This window comes from Scyliorhinus canicula, chromosome 14, assembly GCF_902713615.1.
Source record: "Scyliorhinus canicula chromosome 14, sScyCan1.1, whole genome shotgun sequence".
Lineage (NCBI taxonomy): Eukaryota > Metazoa > Chordata > Chondrichthyes > Carcharhiniformes > Scyliorhinidae > Scyliorhinus > Scyliorhinus canicula.
Window position 1 is genome coordinate 33,704,337 of NC_052159.1, and position 16,934 is coordinate 33,721,270.

A 16,934-nucleotide genomic window follows, 5' to 3' on the forward strand; every position below is an offset into this window, starting at 1 on the left:
CCAGCTCACCTCTGATCCTGTGCGACTTCACCTTCTGTACCAGTCTGCCATGAGGGACCTTGTCAAAGGCGTTACTGAAGTCCATGTAGACAACATCCACTGCCCTACCTTTATCAATCATCTTTGTCACTTCCTTGAAAAACCCAACCAAGTTAGTGAGACATGACCTCCCCTTCCCAAACCCATGTTGCCTCTCACTAATATGTCCACTTATTTATTTTTCAAGACTACCATACCTCCTCCTTTTGATCTCAACATGACCCAAACTATCTACACAGCCATCCCCAGACTCATCATCGACCAAGTCCTTCTCTTTGGTGAATACTGACTCAAAGTACTCATTTAATACCTCGCCCATTTCATCTGGTTCAATGCCTTGATTCCCTCCCCTGTCTTTGAGTTGACCAACCCTCTCGCTCTTTATGGGCGGAATTCTCCCATCGGGAGACAAACAGCCGACGCCGGAGTGAAACCCGGAGTGTTTCACTCCGGCGTCGGAGGCCGCTCCTCGCCCCCTATTCTCCCCCCCCCCCTCTCCCCCCGGGGGGCTAGGAGCGGCAGCGCGTGAATCTCAGGCGCCGGGCCTTGACGCTTGCGTCAAAACGACGCGCCGGGAATGACGCAGCCGGCGGCGCCTAAGTGACATCAGCAGGTTGGCCAGCACCATACCCATGCATGCGCGGTTGCCGTCTTCCCCTCCGCTGCCCCGCAAGACATGGTGGCTTGATCTTGCGGGGCGGTGGAGGGAAAAGAGTGCGTCTTTTAGAGATGCCGGCCCGACGATCAATGGGTACCGATCGCAGGCCAGACATTTCCTGAGCACGCCCGTGGTGCTCGATCCTCCCCCCCCCCCCCCCCCCCCCCCCCCACAGGCCCCACACACAGAAGTTGCGCGCTGTTCTCGCTGGCAGCGACGAGGTGTGGTTGGTGCCGACGTGAACCGGTCAGGTTCGGCAGGCCGCTCGACCCATCCGGGCCGGAGAATCACCGGTCGCCGTGAGAAACAGTGAGCGGCGATTCTCCAAGCGGCCTGACGAAAAACGCGGCACTTTGGGGGGGGTGGGAGAATCGTGGGGGGTGCCAGGGCGGCGTGGCGTGATTTGCCCGGCCCTCCCACGATTCTCCCACCCGGCGTGGGGTGTGGAGAATCATGCCCTATATATGTATAAAAAACCTTGAGATTTTCCTTAATCCTCTGGCCAATGACTTTTCGTGACCCCTTTTAGCCCCCCCTGACTCCTTGCTTAAATTTCTTTCTACTTTCCTTGTATTCCGCACTTGCTTTTTTGTGTTCCCAGCCTCCTAGCCTTGACAAATGCTTCCTTCTTTAGGATTTTGCTGGGAAATATTTAATGGGGCATTCTACTGTGACACTTTTTGGTAAAGACCTTCCAGCTGTGTGTCAAGGCGTGAATTTCTCAGAGTTGTCGATCTGCAGGTCGATCTGCTGGGGGTTAACTGCCCCAGCCTTTAGAGGCAGTTTGGTTATCCTGAGAGGAGCTGGAGGACTCAACATTTGAAATCGGTCAGAAAATACCTTTCAATTACTGTTGGCCATTCAGTCTTTGATGGTGATTGTATTGCTTTGAATTCACACTGGGATTGTTGAGGTCGCCCATTTTCAAATTGGCTCTCTGTTCCTTGCCGATCAATGGGGAACTTCATCTGTTGGCTTTCACCCAGAGAGTCCACTATTTGTAAAGCTAGGGCAATGTTTACTCCTTGGGGCTTGTCCAAGAATTCTGCCATTTGTAAGTCAAAGCCAGATTCTACTACCTGGCAGCTGACAGGAAATACCAGTATCGTTTCTGTCATGACCTGGGGTTAAGCAGGTCATGAGACATTAATGAAACCTTAAGCAGGCCATGGGACACTTATGAGACTGGGGATATTCCCAAAGGGGAATACACACTCCCCCACTGAGGGGTTGGACACCTCCTTCTATATCCTGTATAAAACTAGAGGGCCATGAACGGTGTGCTGGCCCCTGTAGTAGAGTAACTGCTCTGTCCTGTCTGTTGCATTAAACCTTTTTCCTTTGACTCAACCTGTTCAGCCCAGTGTGGATTCCCTTCTGGACCTTATAATAGTTTCTGTCCCTGTTTCTTCCCCAACAATCAACTCTTGGGAGTCGATATGCAATTCCATTTGGCATCCCTCAAGTTTGCAGTTGGATGGGGATTCCCATAGTTTTGTTTCTGCTGGGTGCTCCAATACATCAGCACCCACCAAATGACTCCAAATGACACCACCAAAGGACTCGGCCTAAGAGTCAATAATAGGCTGCTCAGTCCATTCGGACATTTCATTTCGCAACATTGGAATTCTTAAGAATAATTTGGGTTTGACTGCGCACAGTTTCTTTGCGTGATGACACAGTGGGGGTGTATCAACAAAAAACAAAGAAAGGAACAGCACAGGAACAGGCCCTTCAACCCTCCGCCGACCATGCTGCCCATCTAAAACTACAATCTTCTACACTTCTGGGGATGGTATCCCTCTATTTCCATCCTTTTCATGTATTTGTCAAGATGCCCCTTAGACGTTACTATCGTACCTTTGTCATTTGAAACCTTACTGAATTTGTCATTCCTTCTGCTATGCTTATTATGGAAGCCAGTTCTTCTGGAGCTCTGTTGGAGTTCTGGACATGTGTAGTTTGCCCATTTTGCTGGGCTGTCTCTTGAAACCTGTACTTGGCACACCTTCCCTGCTGCCATCAGACTTTTGAATGGACCTACCTCATATTAAGTTGATCTTTTCTCTACACCTTGCTATAACTGTAACATTATATTCTGCAGTCTTTCCTTCCTTCCCTATGTACAGTACGCATTGTCTGTACAGCATGCAAGAAACAATACTTTTCACTGTGTACTAATACATGTGACAATAATAAGTCAAATCAAATCAAATTTACAGAGTCGTCCGCAACGCTGGTACGGAACTATCAACATCTTCGCTTGTTTTTGCTTGTTGAATTTACTGCCTTTTGGATGGATGGATCTCCCATCACTCTCAATTCTGACCTCCAGAAAGTCTCTTCTCTTCTGGACACAGAACGTAATCCTGCCAGATAATTGGCAGCTAGGCCATGGACATGGACTGGACACTTCACTTCATTGGAGTATTTCCTCCTACACTGGACCTTTTCTAGCTCCTTCTGTCCTGCACTGGCCTGTACTGTGCTGCAGTCATAACATTGACTGATTTCTCCATCCCGTTGCTCATCAGCCTGTTCATGTTTTCTCGCCTCAAGACACACAGATTGCAATATTTACCATCTCTACCGTCAAGCTGACCACTTGTAGGCATGGGTTTCAATTGATCAATTACAGTACAGGCTTGTTGATGTCCTAATTTAAAGAGCACTACAGCAATTAAGCAGTGATTTCTGTGCTTCTGTGCCTTGCATTGTGTGAGCTGAGGGTGGGCGGGGTCAGGAGGGTGTTGATATCATGGGGGTGGGGCTTGATGTTATTGGCAGTGGGGATTGATGTCATTGGGGACGGGGCTTGGTGTCATTAGGGTGGGCCACCATATAACCAGGGTCAGTGCGTGATGTTGCGGCCACGCAAAGTCCACCTCGTTCGGCAAAAGGCAGAGATTTCATGGCCACAGTCTGAGCTTCCACTGGCATTGGATGCTTTCTGCCTGTGCTCCATTGGAAGTTGAGACACAACTGCTGCATTATGGCTGGGTTCACAAGTGCTGTAATGGGGTGGCCACTATTTCCAAACTGAAAAAGGATAGGCTCAAGGCGTGAGTAATGCCTGTGCCAAATTGAAACTGGACTTTTCCATGATCTTTGACCGTAATGGCAATTTATGTATCATGTCTACAAGTGCACCAAATGCTTTTTTGTGTATGCCCATCTGCATTCACTGCCCCATCAAAATCCTCATCTGAACCCACTACAATTAAAACTAATTTGCAACCTCACCCGCTGTTGAGCCTGCACATATGTGATCTTCTCCCTCTGATTGCAGCCCACTCATGCCCAGTGACTCACCACATACAGATCCATACTACCCCTCTAAGTTGTGCGCAGTAGCATTATCTGAACTGATGGCAGCCGGTGTCATATCGAGTAGCCGTACTTCTTCAACAGATGCCTTTTCTTGCTTGCGTCCATCATGGCTGCATCAGGGAGTTATTAGGAGCCTTCTCTGTGGCAGTTGCTTCATTTACAGTCTTCTTCCTTCTGTCAAAGCCTTTTTGGCGCATTGCATCAGGTGCTGTAGCCTGAGTGCACCTTCCCTTTAAAAGCTGAGGCTAGCTGCCATCTGAGTCTGTGGCCAGACTGCAGCACATTTTGCCATTGGTTGCATGGATCACCGATGCGATCCAGATGTGCCGAAAGTTAGCAACACATTCAGATCCCCCTATTTTCAGTTTGCAGATTCGTTTGCAATTCCATTTGGGGATCTACTAATTGTGGCAATAATCAATTGGATTTCAATAATAAAGTAATAATCAATTATGTTAATCAGGTTAGCACCTCCATTAAAATACTGGGGAAAAGATTGTGTATGAAGTTGTTAAATTATATGCAAGCTAGCAATCATGCACCATTTCAAATAACAAGCTGGAAGATGTATGATGACATGCTGATTCTGCATGGTTGCTGAATTAGAGCTAATAGTGTTTGAAGTATTCATTTGACATCAGTTGTTGTTCAGTTGTATGCAGGGTGGGGTCTACTGGAATAAACATACTTGTGTGTTGTCAGGATTTATTTAATTGTGGCATATGCCAGGTGTGATGATTGCTGTGTCTCAACAAACTTCTTTTGTTCTGTCCAACTGTATTCACCACACTTCTGCACCTTGAAATAAAAACTATTTATAAATCTGTATGTCTGACCGCAATTTTCAGATATGGGGAGTGGATTCACGCAAATACTATCAGGCAAGGTCACCAGTAAAACATTTATAATGTACCGAAATATTATCACAACAAAATTATCAAAGAATAAAGAGAGATGAGGTAGGCCTTTTAATCTTATCTTCATTTCATCTTAGCACTTACATTCAGAAAGACCTTACTGTCTTCCAGTGTATTTTTGGGCTTGTAAGCCCAATATTCTATATTTGGTTCAACATTTCCCACCATCTAGTAATTACCTCCCATTTGCCAGGATATTTGTAAAGTCATTGTTTAGTTCGAGCATTATGCTATCTCCACCTTTAATGGTCTTTACATCCATGGTGGTCATTCTCACTGACATGGTCCCTACTTTTGCCTGTTCAGTTCCAAAGAGTGTGTATTTAAGCACTTCTGATACCCGACTGATTTAGCTATTCATTACTAATTTGTTTGGACCACATGAAACTCTATGTATCCTCACCCCTGCCAAAATTTCCCAATAGTCCAGAGTTATTCTGGAGAGCAAACATAAAGCCAAGTTTTTTTTATGTACTGCCATCCATTTCCTTTGCCGCTTTCCTCCATCCTATTGTCACCAAGTGTGAGAAGTTCATGGACTTCCTTGTCACTATGGTTAAGGCCATCCATTCAGTTGCCACCTTTGCTTCTCCCCCTTCTCCTTAATGAATAATCCATCATGCTCCACTTTGTCCTAGCTCTGAACCCTCTCTGTAGTTTTTCTCCCATCATGCCATCTATTGGACCCACCTTCTGCTTCCTTGGTCAAATTCCCAGTAAATTGCTGCCCACTCAAACTTTCTCCTGTAAGATGGATTTTGTTTTTAAAAGAAGGGAAAGGGAATGGGGTGGGACTTGGGAAGAGAAAATATTTACAATGTTAGCCATAATTGGGGGCAGGTAAGATCTCATCCCTCACATGAAAATGGAACCCTAATTGTGTCAAAGAGTTGACAGAAAGCAGCACTAATGAGCAGCAACTAAAGTCTATATCCACCTCAGCTTTTTCTGGAACATACATTTACTTACAATTGACTTTATTTAAGCACAATAAGTGTTTAACAGCCAACAACAATCTGAGTACATTCAGAACAGATATTTTGCTTCAACAAGAATATTGTAATCTGTGTAGACATTAACACTAATCAGATTTTGGATTATTTGTTCATGCAAAATTAATTACAAACAGTAATCATTTTAATACTCTTTTCATTGCCATGAGAGCTGTCTATACAATGTGCAAATCTTACTTCAAAAATGTAAGTAATATATTCTGAAAATAAGAATGTGAATTCACATGGGAATGGACATCCCAATATTTATTTAAAATACCTTGGTTTGATTCTCCGGTCTCCAACGCCGAAATCGCGTTCGGCGATCGGCTGGAGAATCAAAGTTCCTGACAAAATTGGGGCGGCTCACTATGGGCGGACGCCCTTAGCAGGGTCAATTCCTCCTCATCATGCCAGGCTTAGCCTAATACAATTTAAGGTGGTCCACCGGGCACACATGACGGTGGCGAGGATGTGCAAGTTTTTCAGGGTAGAAGATAGATGTGCGAGGTGCGCGGGGACCCCAGCAAACCATGTCCACATGTTTTGGGCATTCCCGAAGCTCAGAGGGTTTGCTAAGGCAGTGTCGACGATGCTAGAAACACGGCTGCTGCGGACTCAGTCCAGCGACACCACAGTCGGGGCAGGGCTGATCCGTGGCCAGGGGGGACTTTATCAGGGGCTGGGGGCATTGTGGGCATTAATGTGCATGGTGGTCCGGGGCAGGTGAGCCAGCCAAAGGGGGGTGGGGGGCACTATTTCGCGGGCCGGGTTTGCGAGCGACCTCAGCCATGTAGCACGGCATGGCCACTGCAGGCCGCCGCCGTGCACATGCGCGGCCACGGACCCGGCAATTCTTCGGGCCATATCGGCAGCTAGAGCCGGATGCTCTACGCTGCCGGCACGCTAGCCGCAAGCCAAACGGAGGATCAGTGGCCATTTAACACCATTTTGTCTGCCGTAAAATGTCACCGGCGCCTGGACATAGCCTCAGAATCGGAGAATCCGGCCTCTTCTGTTTGGACAGGATCACTTAGCTGGAATAAAATCGTATTTCCCTCCTCAAGGGCAATTTGGCATGGACAATAAAATCTGGTCTGGCCAGTGATGCTTATATTCCATGAGCTAATAACATAGAACATAGAACATAGAACAGTACAGCACAGAACAGGCCCTTCGGTCCTCAATGTTGTGCCGAGCCATGATCACCCTACTCAAACCCACGTATCCACCCTATAACCGTAACCCAACAACCCCCCCTTAACCTTACTCTTTAGGACACTACGGGCAATTTAGCACGGCCAATCCACCTAATCCCGCACAAAATTGGATATTCAATTATCGTGAAAAATAACTCAGTATCCATAGCTTACCCTAGAAAATGCAGGCAATAATAAATAGTCATTTAGTCCAGATCATTTCTTATCTGGACTGAATTAGTTGGTCTTAGCTGGGGCGCCATTGGAGGCTTTCAGTGCCAGAATATCACAGCCTGCGTTCCTCAGGGTAGTGCCCTCGGCCCATAACTATCTCTGTACTCCCTCCGTCATAAGGTCAGAAGTGGGTAGGTTCGCTGATGATTGCACAATGATGAGCACAATGTTAGACTCCTCTGAAGCAGTCAGTGCATGTATGCAGCAGATCTGAACAATAATGGGCTGATAAGTGGCGAGTAACATTCATACCACACAAGTGCCAGCCAATGATTATCTTCAATAAGAAAGAATCCAACCATCTCCCCTTGACATTCAATGGCATTACCATCGTTGAATCCCCCGCTATCAACACCCTGGGAGCTTACCATTGACTGAAAACTGAACTGAACCAACCAGCCTTGTTAATGTTGTGGCAGGTCAGAGTCAGGGATTTCAGCAGCGAGTAACTCACTTCCTGACTCCCCTAAGCCTATTATAGAGTCTAGTTATAAAGGATGTGATAACAGGACACTTAGAAAACAATCAACGTGATTAGTCAAAGTCAACATGGATTTATGACGGGGAAATCATGTTTGATAAGCCTATTGGAGTTTTTTGAGGACACAACCAGCAGAATAGATAAGGGAGAACCAGTGGATGTGGTATTTGAATTTTCAGAAAAGCTTTTGACAAAGACTCACATTAGAGATTAATGTGCAAAATTAAAGCACATGGGATTGAGGGCGATATACTGGCATTGTTTGAGAATCGGGTAGCAGGAAATGGAGAGGAATAAATGTGTCTTTTTCAGAATGGCTAAAGATTTATGGGGAGAGCGCGGGAGTATGGCGTTGAGACAGAGGATCATGTTGAGTGGCACAGCAGGCACAAGGGGCCGAATGGCCTACTTATTATCCAATGTTCTCTGTTTCTATGAAATGAAATGAAAATCGCTTATTGTCACGAGTAGGCTTCAAATGAAGTTACTGTGAAAAGCCCCTAGTCGCCACATTCCGGCGCCTGTTCGGGGAGGCCGGTACGGGAATTGAACTGTGCTGCTGGCCTGCCTTGGTCTGTTTTAAAATCTACAAGGCATAAGTCAAGTGTGTGATGGAATGAGTGCAACTCCAACAAAATTCAAGAAGCTTCACACAATCCAGGATAAAATAGCCAGCTTGACTGGCACCCCATCCACCACCTTCAAAATTCACCCACCCACCACTGATGCACAGTGACAGCAATGCATACTATCTACAGCAACTCACTAAGGCTCATTTGACAGCTCCCAAACACATCTAGAAGGACAAGAGTAGCAGAACACCACCACCTACAAGTTTCACTCCAATCCACTCACCATCCTGACTTGGAGATATATCTCTGTTGCTTCACCTGGGTCAAAATCCTGGAACTCCTTTCCTAACAGCACCGTGGGTGTACCTGCACCACATGGACTGCTTTAGTTCAAGAAGACATCTCACCACCACCTTCTCAAGGACAATTGGGGTGAACAATAAATGCTGGCCATGCCAGTGATGTCCACGTCCCGTGAATGGATAAAAAAAAACCATAAATCATGATAATAAGCAGGGATCATGAATGTGATGTGCCATGTAGGACAATATATGGGCATTTAGGGGCAGCAGGGTAGCATGGTGGTTAGCATAAATGCTTCACAGCTCCAGGGTCCCAGGTTCGATTCCCGGCTGGATCACTGTCTGTGTGGAGTCTGCACGTCCTCCCCCTGTGTGCGTGGGTTTCCTCCGGGTGCTCCGGTTTCCTCCCACAGTCCAAAGATGTGCGGGTTAGGTGGATTGGCCATGGTAAATTGCCCGTAGTGTCCTAATAAAAGTACGGTTAAGGGGGGGTTGTTGGGTTACGGGTATAGGGTGGATACGTGGGTTTGAGTAGGGTGATCATGGCTCGGCACAACATTGAGGGCCGAAGGGCCTGTTCTGTGCTGTACTGTTCTATGTTCTATGTTCTATATGTAGGACACTGTATGTAGGACACATCTCCATGTGCACTGTTTTTGAATGCAATCGAATTTCTTGGCCTGGATCTTTTTTCTGAGAAACAACATAGATTACAGGGTGACACGTGGCAACATTGAAATTATGGAGGCTAAGGGCAGGGTAGACAGCTTAATATTTTCAGTAGTTGAGTCAAAAGCCATTGATACAAGATTAAATTTACTAGATCTGGAGCAGGAGAAACGTCCTCACACATAAAGTTGTGAGGCCATAGTATTTACTTCCTGAAGGCAATAATGCATACTGTACTGAGAGCACCTTCACCGGCTCTCTGCTTGGAATTAATGCTTGTGGTTTACCTTATAATTTGAAAATGATTTTGCACAAATATATCAACGGGCTCCCCTGATAGCTCAGTGAATAGCTGAATTATGCAGGTCACGGTGGTTTTGATCTTGGTTCCAGGTCCTTGGTTTTGTGCTGAGTTTTTAAAAAATGGTAGGAAGTCTTACAACACCAGGTTAAAGTCTAACAGGTTTGTTTCGAATCACTAGCTTCCGGAGCACTGCTCCTTCCTCAGGTGTATGAGAAACAACGTAGATTATGGTTCACCTGAGGAAGGAGCTGTGCTCCGATGGCTAGTGATTCGAAACAAACCTGTTGGACTTTAACCTGGTGTTGTAAGACTTGTTACTGTGCCCACACCAGTCCAACATCGGCATCTCCACATCTTAAAAAGATAAATTTAGAGTACCCAATTATTTTTTTCCAATTAAGGGGTAATTTAGTATGGGCAATCCACCCACCCTGTACATCTTTTTAGGTTGTGGGGGTGATATCCACGTAGACACGGGGAGAATGTGCAAACTCTACACAGATAGTGACCCGGGGCTGGGATCGGACCTGGGTCCTCGGCGCCGTGAGGCAGCAGTGCTAACCACTGTGCCACCATGCTGCCCTTGGTTTGTGCTGAGTTGATTATTCTAAGAACACGAGGACACAAGAAGTAGGAGCCCTCACCTGCCTCGCCATTCAATAAGATCATGGCTGATTGTGGTCTCAACTCCACTTTCCTGTGTACCCCCCATAACCCTGTATTCCCTTGTCGATCAAAAATCTAACAGTCTTTAATAAATTTGATGACTCAGACTCCACTGCTCTCTGGGAAGAGGATTCTACAGACTAACAACCCTCTGAGAGAAGAAAATGTTCCTAATCGCAGCCTTAAATGGGCGACCCCTAATTTTAAAATTGTGTGCCCTTGTACTAGACTCTCCCACAAGGAGCAACTTCATCTCAGCATCCATCTGACAAGTCCTCTCATCATCTTATATGTTTCAATAATATCACCTTGCATTCCCCCAGACTCCAATGGGTATAGGCGCAACCTGTTCAACTTTTCCTGACAAAATAACCCCTTCATCCCAGGAATCAGTTGAATGAACCTTCTCTGAACTGTTTCCAATGCAATCATATCCTTTTTAAGTAAATAGACTGAAACTGCACACAGTTTTGCAGATGTGGTCTAACTAAGGTCCTGTACAGCTGTAGCAACACTTGACTACTTCCATACTTCATCCCCTTTCAATAAATGCCAACATTCCATTTGCCTTCCCAATCACACTCTGTACCTGCACACTACCCCTTTGTGATCTATGTAGCAGCATCTGCAGATCCCTTTGTCCTACAGCGTTCCACAATCTGTTTCCATTCAAATAATACCAGCACGGTAGCACAGTGGTTAGCACTGTTGCTTCACAGCGGTAGGGTCCCAGGTTCGATTTCCGGCTTGGGTCACTGACTGTGCGGAGTCTGCACGTTCTCCCCATGTCTGTCTGGGTCTCCTCCAGGTGCTCCAGTTTCCTCTAACAAGTCCCAAAAGACGTGCTTGTTAGGTGAATTGGACATTCTGAAGTCTCCCTCAGTGTACAGGAACAGGTGGCAACTAGGGGATTTTTGCAGTAACTTCATTGCAGTGTTAATGTAAGCCTACTTGTGACACTAATAAAGATTATTATTATTATTAATAATAATATGCTGCTTTGATGTTCTTCCTGTGAAAATGGACAATCCACATTTTCCCACAGTATACTTAACCCATCTAACTCCCTTTGTTTCTACTTTATGCCCTCTTGGCAACATATTTTCTGACCTATGTTTGTGTCATCAGCAAAGTTAACTACCACACCTTTGTTCCCTTTATCCGAGTCATCATATAGATTGTAAATAGTTGAGGCCCAGCTCTGCTCCCTGTGGCACTTCCCTAGTTACATCTTGCCAACCTGAAAATTGCACCCTTGTCCCTCCTCTGCCTCCTGTTAGCTAATGAATCCTCTATCCATGCTTATATGAACCATGGGCTCTTATTTTCTGTGCTATCCATTCATATGACACCTTATCAAATGCCTTTGAAAATCCAAGTACACCACAAGTACAGGTTGCCCTTTAATCACCTTGCTTGGAACTTCCTCAGAGAATGCTAATAATTTAGTCAAGCATGATCTCTCCTTTATAAAACCATGTTGACTCTGCCTGATTGCCGATGTTCTAAATGTCCATGGTGGGTCACTATTTCTGCAGACACTTCTTTTAACATCTTATTATGCAAGTCATCAGGTCCGAGGGACTTCTCAGCCTTTAGTTCTAATAGTTTACCCAGCACCTGCATGTGGTTGATTCTTAACTGCCCTCTAAAATGATGTAGCAAGCCACCCAGTTCAAGGGCAATTAGGGATTGGCGAGAACATAGAACATACAGTGCAGAAGGAGGCCATTCGGCCCATCGAGTCTGCACCGACTCACTTAAGCGCTCACTTCCACCCTATCTCTTGTAACCCAATAACCCCTCCTAACCTTTTTGGTGACTAAGGGCAATTTATCATGGCCAATCCACCTAACTGCACATCTTTGGACTGTGAGAGGAAACCGGAGCACCCGGAGGAAACCCATGCAGACACGGGGAGAACGTGCAGACTTTGCACAGACAGTGACCCAGCAGGGAATTGAACCTGGGACCCTGGCGCTGTGCAGCCACAGTGCTATCCACTTGTGCTACTGTGGCTTCCGACATCCTATGAAATAATACATTGAAAAAAAATCCTTTCCCTGGTGATGTTGATTATTTTAAGGCTGGAAATTCTTCAGCGATTAACTCACCTCCTATCTCCAAAGAGCCCTGTCCACCATCTACAAGATAAGACTATGGAGTGTGATGGAAGACACTCCACTTGCCGGGCTGAGTGCAGCTCCAACAACACTCAAGAAATGTGAAACGATTCAAGACCAAGCAGTCCACTTGATTGGCTCAATATTCACCACCTTAAACTCTCTCTATCACCAACGCACAGTGGCAGCAGTGTGTACCATCTGCAAAGCGCACTGCAGCCACTCACCAAACTTCCTTCGACAGACACCTTCCAAACCCATGACCTCTACTACCTAGAAAGATTAGGGCAGCATACATGCATGGGAGAAGCAAGTTCTCCTCCAATACTCTGATTTGGAACCATATTGCAGTTCCTTCACTGTTGCTGGATCAAAATCCTGGGACTTCTTTCCTAAGAATACTGTGTGTGTACCCTATAAAAGATGAATTGCAGTGTCTAAAGAAGGCAGTTCACCATCACCTCCTGAAGGGCAGTTAGGGATGGGCAGGAAATGCTGGTCATACATGTGAACGTATGAAGAACCAACATAAAAAACATATGAATTAAGAGCAAGAGTAGGCCATTCGGCCCCTCAAGCCTGATTCGCCATTCAGTAAGATCATAGCTGATCTGATTGAGGCCTCAACTCCACATTCCGCCTGCCCCCCAACAGCCCCTTTGAACTCCCTTGTTAGTTAAGAGTCAAGAAACAAATTCTTCTCATCTCTGTATTAAATGGGAGACCGCTTATTTATAAACTGGGTCCCCTAGTTCTCGTCTCTCCCACAAGGGGAAATATCCTTTCAGCATCTATGCTTGCCAGCAATGCCCACATCCCAAGAAAGAATAAACATTAATTCAGTCATCATGGGCGGGATTCTCCGACCCTCCCCACTAGGTAGAGAATCGCCGGGGGTCAGCGTGAATCCCGCCCCCGCCGTCCTCCGAATTCTCTGGCCTCCCAAAAATTGCCCCGGCGTGAATCGCGCTACCCGCCTCGGAGAATGGCGGGGACCGGCACAATGGGCCCCGGGGCCGCCCGAATTCTCCGGGCCGCATTGGGCCGAAGTCCTGCCCAGTTTAACGAGGGTCCCGCCGGCGTAAATCAAGGTTCGTCCCTACCGGCGGGACCCAGCTCCGTGGGCGGCCTCCGTGGTCCTCCGGGGGATCTGGCCCTGGGGGGTGCCCCCATGGTGGCCTGGCCCGCGATCGGAGCCCACTGATCAGCGGGCGGGCCTGTGCCATGGGGGCACTCTATTATTCCGCGTCAGCCTTCTACCGATCCGTGATGGCCGACGCGGAGATGAACACCCCCATGTACATGCCCGGGGATGACGCCAGCAGACGTTAGCGCTCCCGTGCATGCGCGAACTCGCGCTGCCTGGCGGAGGCCCTTTGGCGCCAGTTGGCGTGGCACCAAGCCCCCTCCCGCTGGCCGGCGCGGCACAAACCACTCCGGCGCCGTTCTAGCTCTTGAAGGAGTGGAGGATTCCGCACCTTTGGGGCATCTCGATGCCGGAGTGGTTCCCGCCAGTGTTGGCGCCATTTTTCCCTGCCCCGACGATTTTCACAGAATCCCGCCCCATATATCCAATAGCTGACCACGGAATACAGTGACGGTGGGTGCACAATACTCATGGACTGTATCCTAGCAAGAAATCAGAACATCCAGGAGATGAGGAGTGAGAAACATTAGCAAGAAAATATACTTTATTATTATAGGTTTCCTCCCCTTCTCCTCCCTTGTGAAAAAGCAAGGACTGGAAATTATATAGTGCCTTCAACACAGTAAAATATCCCAAGGTACTTCGCAAGAGGATCAGACTAATCTAATTGGAGTGTAATCTAATTGTAGACTGAAGTTTATTGTGGGCAGAGCAGAAGTGGACTTTCAATGAAACACACAATGGTGCAGCATGGGCCCCCATGCCAATGGGGAGACCCCATACTGAGAGGTGACTGTAGTGCATCAATCAGAGCCCGGTAGCTCTGAGTTTTCTGATAGGCAACCAAACAACCCACAAAAATGGAGAGCAAAGGCCAGGCCAGATAAAGCCAGCAGTAGCCAGCCAGGAGCGCATCCGCAGTCATTGAGACTCAATGTGCCCGGCCACCCGACTGAGAGCTAAGAGATGAGCAGTCAGAAGGTGCGAAGGCCAGGCAAGTGCTGGAGCCAGTGGCCAGTCAGGCAACTCGACCAGAGTGAGAGGCCAGGGCTGAGAGTGAGAGGGCAGGCTGGCAATCGGAATGGTGAGGGCAAAAGCCGAGGCCAGGCCAGTTAGCCAGGAGGGGTCCCGCATAGAAGTAGAGCACGGGACCCTCAAAAGTGCAAATCCGCCTGTGGTGCAGAGATTGGGCTTGGGGCCTACTGCACCCATTGATCTCACTGAAAGCCACCTCTAGAGTTGGCAATTCTGAGAAATTACTGATTCTTTGGGAGAGATGTTCATGTTCTCTCAATCAGGCTAACGATCTGTGCATCATTTTTTACACCTCACTTAGGCACTACACAGCAGAAAATGAAGTATTTTTGCAATACTGATCCAACCCACACATGATGATATGTCTGCAGTTGCAATCTTTGAAAATCAGTTTAATTAAGTTTTCCAGCTCAAGTGCGGCTGCTAGAGAAAGCGACAGAGCTGAGGAGTAGCATCGGCCAGTCACCCAGTAATGGTGAACTTGAAAAACACTTTTGCATGTAATGTATCCGAGCAGGGAAGGGGTGGGGCGGGGGGGGGGGGGGGGGGGGGGGGGCTCCTGAAAAATCCTGTGGCTTCGGCACACATGAGTCTCTGAATGAATAAGATGTCTCAGAAATTAGAAAGAGAACAAATAGCGTGGTTTCAAGTATTTTTATAGAATCATATTTAGGACCTTGGTGCTAGAGGTAAACTGTGCAGTGAAGGTGCACAGTAACCTGCTATTTTCTTGTGCTAAGTTGCATATTACATTCAAATTCCATCAAAACCCATTTAAAAATCCATTCTTTTGTTAGTATGCTAAGACAATGGGCGGAATCGTCTCATTTTTGACTACGTATCAACTCAGGCGGGAAAGACAGGTTGTCACCCACTGGCTGTATTGCTGGTTTTACCCACCATATTTTCTTTTAAACTATAAATTTAGAGTACCCAATTCTTTTTCTTTCCAATTAAGGGGCAATTTAGTGTGGCCAATCCACCTACTCTGCACATCTTTGAGTTGTGGGGGTGAGACCCACACAGACATTGAGAGAATGTGCAAACTCCACACGGACAGTGACCCGGGGCCAGGATCGAACCCGGGACCTCTGAGCCGTGAGGCAGCAGTGCTAACCACTGTGCCTCCGTGTTCCCAACATATTATTTGACAATTAGTCAAAAGAAAATCAAGGAGGCAAACCTCACTATGTCACACTGGGCTGCCCTGGCAATAACCACAGTTCTTCAAAAAATAGAATAAAATCTCCCCCCCCCCCCCCCCCCCCCCCCCAAACACCCAATCCACGGAACTAGCCCCCCACCACGGAACCCCCACCACACACCACGGAATCTGCCCACCCACCATGGAATTGATAAAGCAGCTGAAGATGGCTAGGCCTAGGACGCTATCCTGAGGAACTCCTGCAGTGATGTTCTGCCTGAATTGACTGCCTTCCTGTCAAGATACACTTTCACTGACTTCAAAAGCGAACACAAAGGGTATTTATTGATACGAATTGAACAGCAGCCTCATGGCTATAGCTTGCTCCCAAAATGCCCAAGAGCTTTTCTCACCATGGGGTGATTCCCCAAACTGAGTCCTGATTGGTCACATGGGCCATGTGACCTTTACTCTGCTGTGTTAATCACCAGACTTCCTACAATCAAATCATCTTCCATTGTACTTGCAACCTGTGGAGATTTTTCCCTCTGATTCCTATTGACTTCAATTTTGCTAAGGTTTCCTTTGTGGCACAGTCAGTCAAATGCTGTCTTGATGTCAAGGGCAGTCGGTTTTACCACATCTATTGAATTCAGCTCTTTTGTCCATGTTTGGACCAACATTGTAATGAGATCAGGAGCTGAATGGCACTGGTGGAGCCCAAACTGAGCTTTGGTGTATCTGCGCTATTGGACAGTACTGTGAATGACACTTTCCATCACTTTGCTGATGATCAGGACCAGGCTGATGGGGCGGTAATTGCCAGATTAGATTTGTCCTGCTTTTAATGAACGGGAGATAGCAGGGAATTTTCCATATTGTCGGGTAGATGTCAATGTTTTCGGTTTTCTGGAACAACTTGGCTAGAGGTGTGGCTAGTTCTAGAGCAAACCTCCAATAAAAAATTAAGATGTATCCAATTCCATCAGCTGTTTTTTGATATCTCGTGGAGTGATTTGAATTGGCTGAAGATTGGGTATTTGTGGTACTGAGGACCTCAAGAGGAGGCCAAAATGGACCATGCACTTGTTCAAAATGGTTCAGCCTTGTCTTTTGTACTGA